This window comes from Chrysochloris asiatica, unplaced genomic scaffold, assembly GCF_000296735.1.
Source record: "Chrysochloris asiatica unplaced genomic scaffold, ChrAsi1.0 scaffold00651, whole genome shotgun sequence".
Lineage (NCBI taxonomy): Eukaryota > Metazoa > Chordata > Mammalia > Afrosoricida > Chrysochloridae > Chrysochloris > Chrysochloris asiatica.
Genome location: NW_006409169.1, coordinates 171,204 through 178,724, shown reverse-complemented (window position 1 = coordinate 178,724; position 7,521 = coordinate 171,204).

The window sequence follows — 7,521 nt, the reverse complement described above, 5'->3', positions numbered from 1 at the left end:
CTCTGTAATGATATTCCTAGTTCCACATCCTCTTCTGAATCCAGCTTGAATCTGGCAGTTCTCAGTCAATGCAAGATTGCAGTCAGTTTTGAAGTAACTTCAGAAAATGTTTACTTGCCTATGGTATTAATGAGATAGTCCAATGATTTTCACATTTCATTGGGTCACCTCTCTTTGGATTGGACAAAAATATGGATTTCTTTCAGTCATTTGGCCTGATAGCTGTCTTCCAAATTTCTAGGCATAGATGAGTGAGTGTCTACAGTGTTTCATTAGTTTGTTGAAAGACTTCAATTTGTATTCCATCATTTCCTGGCACCTTATGTTTTTGCTGATGTGTTCAATGCACTTTGGATTTCTTCCTTCAGTATCATTGGATCTTGATCTTATGCTACCTCTTGATCTTATGCTACCTACTTTTACTACAGGACTGTTTATTCCTACTATCTTCTTTTGATGCTTTCTGCACCATTTAATATTTTGCCATTGTTTTGTTGTTAAGTGCCATTGAGTTGGTTCCAACCCATAACAACCCTGCATAGGGTTTCTGAAGAATGACTGGTGAGCTTGAACCGCCAACCTTGAAGTTCATACGACTTTGAAGTTTAGCACATTAACCCACAGTGCCACACCAGGACTCCATTTTGCCATTAGAATCTTTCACTATTGCAAGCCAAGGCTTAAAACTTTTCTGCAGTGTCCTTAACTTGAGAAATGCTGAGTATGTTCTTCCATTTTAGTTTTCTAACTCCAGATCTTTGCACATTTCATTATAATATTTTACTTTGTCTTCTCTAGATGACCTTTGAACTTTTCCATTTAGCTCTTTTACCTCCTCAATTTCTTTCATTAGCTTTAGCATCTCTATTCTGGAGAGCAAATTTCAGAAGCTCTCTCTCTCTCTCTCTCTCTCGCTCTCTCTCATTTTTGTAGAAAAAACACAGGGACTTTATTATTCCCAACACAGGGCAGGTCTTCATGGGGTGGCAGGAGGCGTCTCTGGGCCCCTACTTGCTAGTGATGAGTGGGTTCCACTGGACCACAGTGCCAGAGTCCCCATGCAGGAACATCTTGGAGATGTAATGGTCCTTGCTGATGGGCTTGAACTTCTTCTTGCTTTTGCTACTCTTGGGAACTTCTGTCCACATATCTTTACAATTCTCCAGTGCCTCTTGAAAGCCTTAATGCAGTCCAGCAACTTCTTGCTACTGCCACAGTTGATGAACACTTCAGTGTTCTTCCTGACCGACTGCTGTGAGCACCAAGAGGGGCCTGTGTTAAACTACGCCTTCTCCTGATTCCGTAGCACCTCTAGGCTCATCTCACTCTTGGCCTTGTTGAGGAGGCTCATGGTGCTGGCAGCATTCTCAGGTTACTCTCTCAGAGTCTCTTATGACATCAAATTTTGGTCTTTTCCTTCTTTCTTGTCTTCTTAGTGACCTTGTGCTTTCTTCCTGTCTGATGGTCTTGATGTCATACTACTATTCTTCTGGTCTTTAGTGTCTAATGCATCAAATCTGTTCTTGAGATGATCTCTAAATTCAGATGGGATATATCCAAGGTCATGTTTTGGCTCTTGTGAATTTACTTTAATTTTATTAAGCTTCAGCCTGAACTTGTGTAGGGGTAATTGATGATCTGTTCCACTGTCTGCCCCAGACCTGTTACTACTCTTTTGCCAGATGTAGTCAATGTGATTTCTGTGTATTCCATTTAATAATATGTGTGTGTCTTTTATGTTGTTTAAAAAGGTATTTGAAATGAAGAAATCATTGGTCTTGCAAAATTCTATCATGCAATCTCCAGCATCATTTCTGTCACTAAAGCCATATTTTCCAACTATTGATCCTCTTTTTCATTTCCAACCTTTGCATTCCAATCACCAGTAATAATCATATTTGATTAATTTCATATGTAAGAAGTTTGTAGAATTCTTCAGTTTCATCATCACTGGCTTTATTGGTTGGTGTGTAAATTTGAATAATAGTGGCATTATTTGTTGCTAGTCCTTTTGTTTTGTTGTTGTTAAGTGCCTTCATAGCAACCCTGTATAGAATTTTCTAGGAGCATCTGGTGAGCTTGAACCAGCTACCCCATGGTTCAAACTTACCCTTAGAGTCCTGCGCATTGACCCACAGTGCCACACAGGGACTATGGTCTTCCTTGTAAGTGTATGGATATTCACCTATCAGAGATAGCATTGTACTTCAAGATAGATCCTGAGATGTTCTTTTGGATCATGAATGTGACAGCATTCCTCCTCAATGTCATTCCCAGTTTAGTAAACCAGGTGATTGTCAGATTCAAATTGGCCAATACTAGTCTATTTCATCTCATTAATGCCTTGTGTATTGAACTTTATGTGTTATTTTTCATTTTTGTCAATTTCTAATTTTCCTACATCCATACTTTATGCATTCCATGTTCTTATCATTAATAGATGTTTACAGCTGTTTATCTTCATTTTGAGTTGTGCCCCATCAGCAAATGAAGGTCCCGAAGACTTTATTCAATTCCTGTCACTATGGTCTACTCTACTTTGAGGAGGGAGTTCTTCCCAGTCATGTTTTGAGTGCCTTCTAAAATGAGGAGCTCATTTTATAGCACTATATCTGAAAATATTCTGGTGCTCTTAATCATATTTCAACGTTCAATACTCTGGTGCTGATCGTGTTCTACTCATATTCCTAAGGTTTCCAGTGACTAAATCTTCAGAAGTAGTCTATCTTTCTTTCTGGTCTTTCTTTGTCTAGAAGCTCGGCTGAAACCTGTCAACCATGTATGTCCCTTCTGGTATTTAAAATCCTTGTGGCATAGCCTCCAGAATCATAGCAACATGCAAGATACCACAATGCTGCAAAGTGACAGAGGAGTGATGGAATTTCAAAGCTAGTATAATGTATTTGGAGTGCTGGTTGCTCTGTAAGGAGAGAACTGATCTGTTAACCACAAAGTCAGTGGTATAAGGCCATCAGCTGCTCCACAGAAGAAAAAAAAAGGCTTTCTGCTCCTATAAGACATCCAGCTTCAGAAACCCCATGCAGGTCATTATGAGTCAGAATTAACTTATAATGTACTTGACAACAAGAAAAACATAATACCTGTAATTGTACCTGCATAGCATAATTGATTAGATGCTTTTACTATTGACCAGAATGTTGGTGGTTCAAACTAGAGGCACCTTGGAAGAAAGGCCAGATGACCTACTTCTGAAAGTTCACAGCCTTGAAAACTATTGAACACAGTTGTATTCTGACATATGGAAATTCTGCATATTATAATTTACTTGTGAGCAATAATTGGTATGGACAGTGAGTGAACACACCTAGGGTATTTATCTATTTATTTACTTTTGACAAGAATGTCCCAAACAAGTCAATTATATGACCTGACTCAGATTTCTGTGTTCTTTTAAATATGTTTGATATAAAAATGATGTTTCTGAATATTTAATTGGGTTGCTATTTATTTATGTTATTAAAAAAAAATCTCTGAAAGGAATTGGAAAATTATAAATTTCATCACACTAGCATTTTCTAATCACTGTCTGGTTTCCTCCTACTCTGTAATGTACTGACAGAAATAGGGACTAGGGAATAAGGTGGGAGGGAAAGTACTTTTCTATTAGGGGCATCATATAAAGCAGGGTGAAGAATCCTGAAAGCATGGTGGGTAAGGTTAAAGTCAACTCAGCAGATTGTCCATCCAGAATGTTAGTGCCAAGGACCCTAGAAGAAAGACAGTTTCTGCAAAGGCTTTAATTATTTTGGAAATAGTTACCATTGGAAAACTGGAAACCAGGCCAGAGTTAGAGTAAACAGGGGTGGCAGGCAGAGCTGGAAAATCTCTTGATCCATATGACAAAAGGCAGATGATGTAGCTTATGGTGCATCAGTAGCATTGGTCTATGTATACAAAGGAGTAAAAGTCATTTGGACAGCAGTCAATTCCAGGCAATCAATTTCAATTTATTAAAGTTTAAGTGTATTTAAAAATGAAATGGAATTTTATACAGAAAATGGTAAATGTAAAATGTGAGATTACATTTTTTTTAATTACAAAATTGAACTGATAGTTTTACATAACAAAAACTCAAATTATGCCTCACACAAAAAGAAATGTAATATAATCTTTTGACTTAAATTCTGACTTAGCTCTCTTGTATTTGTTGGTTTTTCAGTACCATTGTCAAATAGCATCCTGTGAGCTAAGTTATGCTTGTTATATGGTTTCCTAAAATAGATTATGAAGTCCTGGTCTGGCACTGTAGGATAAGCACTTGACTGCAAAGTTGATTTGAACCACAAGGTCGGTGATTCAAACTCACCAGCCACTCCTTATTAATACTATACAGGGTGTTTATAGTCAGAACTGACTCTATAACACTTAACAACAACAAAATATAGTAACAAAAACACACACACAAAACCAAAATAAAAAAAAATAAAATAAAATAAAAAAGCTTTGTTTCACTAACATGGTAGAGATTTTAATTCTATTTAAATGTACTCCTCTTGAGATATAGTACTAGAATAATACTAATATTTTCAATCCATATTGTTTTTAGAAATGCCTTCAAAGCACCTTGGAGTTCTTTCAAAACCATTGTTTTTTGATTATTTGCTACCTCTTTAAATGGCTGAACATTGACAAATTATTTATGGTACAGAAACTGATAGAACACAAATTGAAATGTTTCGACAAACTGATGCAGTGCTGGAGGTGCTTACTAGTCTATGCAAAGGAATTTGGAAGTGATCCATATTTGTGCCCATTACAAAGAGAGGTGACCCAATGGAATTTGGAATTTGTTAAACAATGTCATTAATATCACATGCAAGTAAAATTTTACTAAAGGTACCTTGAAAAAGTTGTGGTAGTATCTCAACAAGGAAAAGCCAGAAATTCAAGCTGGGTTCAGAAGATGGTGTTGTGCAAATGATATCATTGATGATGTCAGAAGGATCTTGGCTAAATTTAAAGAATACTAAAAATATATTTACTTGTGTTTTATTGATTATTCAAAGACTTTAAACTATGTGAATTATATCAAACTATGGATTACCAGAAGAATGTGAATTCTAGAACACTTAATTTGCTTATACAAAACATGTACATAGATCAAGAGGTAATTGTTAGAACAGAACAAGGGATTGTTGAAAGGTTTAAAATTAAGAAAGGTGTGCATCAGGGTTGAATACTTTTATTTTTGTTATAAAATAATACTTTTATTATGTTATTCAACCTGTATTCTGAGTAAATAATCTAAAAATATGGATTATATGATGGAGAACATGGCATCACAATCAAAGGCTCATTAGCAACCTGTGATATGCAGATGACATAACCATGCTTGCTGGAAGCTAAGAAGATCTGAATACTTACTGATGAAGATCCAATTTTATGATATTCAGTATAGTTTGTACCTCAATGTAAAGAAAACAAAACTCCTCACAATTGGATCAATAAATAACATCATGAAAAGTTTGAAATTGTCAAATGCTTCATTTCACTTGAGTCCACAGTCAATGCTCATGAAAGCAGCATTCAGGAAATCAAATGATGTATTGTAATAGGAAAATCTTCAGCAAAAAAATTTCTTAAAAGTGCTAAAGAGTAAAGATGTTACTTCAAAGAGTTAGGTACAACTTACCCAAACCATAGTATTCTCAGTCATCTTACACATATGCAAAAGGTTGATAATGAGTAAGAAAGACAGAAAAAAATTGATTCAATTAAATTATATTTTTGGCAAAGAATATTGACTATACCATGGACTTCCAGAAGAGTAAATAAGTCTGTTTTATAAGAGCTCCAGCCAGATTGTTCCTTGTCATTGATAATGGTAAAACTTCATTTCTTGTACTTTGGAAATATTATCAGGAGGAACTCTATGCTTGGTCAAGTGGAGGGTCAGCGAGAAGAGGAAGACCCACAAAGAGATCCTTTAATACAGTGACAGCAATAATGAACTGTACAACAATTATTGTGTCACCTCTCTTTGCACTGGACTCAAATATGGATCTCTTCCAGTCTGTTTTCCTGGTGGCTGTCTTTCATATATCTTGGCAAAAATGAGTGAGGGTCTACAGTGTTTCCTTAATTTTTTTTGAAATATGTCAATATGTATTCCATCAATTCCTTCTAATGCCTTTAGTGCAGCTTGGACTTCTTTTTTTAGTACCATTGGTTCTTGATCATATCTTGAAATGGTTGTACATCCACCATTTATTTTTGTAACAATGACTGTGTATTCCTTCCATCTTCTATTCAAGCAATATTTTGTCCATGTTGTTGTTAAAAACCGGTGAGTTGGTTCCAACCCATAGTGATCCTGCGTAGGGTTTCTGACTAGTGGCTGGTGGGTTGAACCACCAACCTTGTTGTTCAAACTGATCTTGTAGTCTAGTACTTATCCTACAGCAGCTCACTAGAACTCCATTTTGTCCAAAGGAACCTTCAATATTGCAAGCTTAAGCTTGAATTTTCTCTTCAGCTCTTTCAAATTGAGAAATGTTGAGCATGTTCTTCCCTTTTGGCTTTCTAACTTCGAGTCTTAGCACATTTCATTATAATATTTGACTCTGTCTTCTCATGCTGCCCTTTGAAGTTTTTTTGTTAAACTCTTTTATTTCCTCATTTCTTCCAGTCCTGTTTATTCCATCTGGTGAGGTCCATTTATAGAGTCACTGTTGTTTATAAAAATATTTGCAATGAAGAGGTCATTGGTCTTGAGAAATTCTACCATGCAATCTCCGACATCATTTCTATCATCAAAGTCATATTTTCCAACTACTGATCTTCCTCTTTGTTTCTAGCCTCACATTCCAATAACCAGCAATTTTGAATACATATTGATTGCATGTTTGACTGATTTCATACTTAAGAAGTTGGTATAATTCTTCAATTTCATCATCAATTGCTTTAGTGGTTGGTGTGTAAATTTGAATAATAGTGATATTAACTGGTCTTTCTTTTAGGCGTATGGATATTATGTTATCACAGACAGCATTGTACTTCAAGAAAGATCTTGAAATGTTCTGTCTGATGAAGAATGAATGCTTTTTAATAATTAATGCTATGCCATTCCTCTTGAATTTGTCACTCCCAGAATGATAAACCATATGATTGTCAGATTCAAAATGGCCAATATTTATCGATTTTAGCTTACTAATGTCTAGAATATAGTCTTTATGCATTCCTTTTCATTTTTGATAACTTCCAATTGTCCTAGGTTCACATTTTGTGCATTCTATGTTCTGATTATTAATAGATGTTTGCAATTCAATTTGAAATTTGCCCTATCAGCAAATGGTCTTGAAAGCTTTACTCCATTTGTGTCATCATAGTTAACTCTACTTTGAGAAGGTAGCTCTTTCCCTAGTTGCATTTTGAGTGCATTCCAACCTAAGGAGCTCATCTTTTTTATATTTGACAATATTGTATACTATTATAATGTTTTCATTTTCTGGCACTATAGCTGACATTTTCTCACCTCCATTCATAAAGTTTTCAGTGGCT